Here is a 1801-nt window from a genome sequence, read left to right on the forward strand (position 1 = left end):
GAGGCACTCACTCCCACTGGGTCATACATTGTGAGGAAGCCCAGTACTTCCTCAGGGTTTAGGGTCATCTCTCTCTCTCTAGTCCATGAACCAGGCTTCCTTTTTACAGGAACTGTTCTGACCCCTCTCTAGTCCCTAAGGGTAGATAAATGTTAGGGAAAACCTTCTCAACCATGCTCTTCTAAAGAAAAGCACAGAGAAACCCTGCAGCCCCATCAGTATGTACCCAGCACTTAGGTGAAAGACACAGTGATTATCTCCATCTGCTGTGTCCCCCCCTTACCCCACCCTAGAAGCCAATTAGAATATTCCACACAGATGTGATCCAATGAGATGATATTTGTAAAAAAATAAAAATTAAAAAAAAAGAAGAAAGCCAGGAAAGATAATACATGCACTTCTGACTGAGAACGATTTCATTAAACTGGGCTTTGAAAGCAAGATAGCCAATTAAATTATTTCTCACTCCACTCCCTCACGCACCAGAAACTACAGGAAGCTATTACTTCTAATTAATTAGAGAAAGAAAGACTGTGCACATGCATATCAGTTGAACGGAGACAGAGACGCTTCCCCACCTGACTCTATGCTTGCATGTACACATGAACATGCACACAAGGACACACACCAGAAAACTAAGGACTGTTTCTCATTGACTCACGCCATGGATTTTCTTAAACAGGCACACACACAAAAAACAAATTCCTATTCCCAAGAGCCACTAACAAAATCAAAGAATTTCTTCCTTGAGCACTTTCATGAGAAGAGAAACAGGGCACTTTTTATTAATAAAATAAACAGCTTTAAATTGGTTTAATTATAAACTTTCTGCAGAAAAAAAAATGATCTTATGTTTTTGCCTTTAGTAAAGACGGTATTTCCACCCAGCCCTCTTCATACCAAACATAATGTTTATTGACACAGGCTAACATGGGACCAGGGAAGCTGAGCTTCTGAGGCCTGGTTTTGAAATATATTAATCTTCACTTATTTCTGTGTGATGCAAAGAAGAGGCCCCTTCTCAGGCCATATGCACCCCACAAAGTGTTTAAGCTTATGAGAGCACACCACAGAGAGCTATGAGCTGCTTGTGCCTTGCCTTAAGAAAACTAAGGGACAAAGGTCAACCACACAGTTAAAATGTTTTCTATATAAAAATTTATGCTACCCGAAGCATCACTATGGTATAATACATATAATGGAATAGATATACTAATGGTATAAGGACTAATATCAAGGATAAATAATAAAAGACATGATTGTTAAGGCAGTCTTCTTGGTGATGTGACTTTTGCACATGAGCATCTGTGTGGTGTGCTCTGTGAACATCAAGTCCACTATGAGTTCTGCACAGGCCTCTGCTCACATGTGCTTACCTTGTACCCAACCTCCTCCCCTATCTTGCCATGTTTGTCCTTCTGTCCAATGCCAGGTATCAAGGGCTGGCAGAGTGTGGCACACTCAGTACCTCTGACCCATTCTGACTAATCACAGCCCTGCAGAAATGGGAACTAGCATCTACAGAATGGCATAGCTGCTATTCTGGTGAACGGGATACACAGAGGAACATTTTCTAAAACACATTTTAGACCAGCCCCTGCTCATATATGTAATGGGTTTATCTTCTAATTTCAGAGCATCATGACAGGTTTATTTAACCATCTACATAAATATTTTGGATTTTTCTTCCTAAAACTGAAGCCATATATATAATCAAAAAAGGAGAGCCGGGCATGGTGGCACACGCCTTTAATCCCAGCACTTGGGAGGCAGAGGCAGGTGGATTTCTGAGTTCAAGGCC

This window comes from Mus caroli, chromosome 1 (assembly GCF_900094665.2).
Source record: "Mus caroli chromosome 1, CAROLI_EIJ_v1.1, whole genome shotgun sequence".
In the NCBI taxonomy this organism is placed as follows: Eukaryota; Metazoa; Chordata; class Mammalia; order Rodentia; family Muridae; genus Mus; species Mus caroli.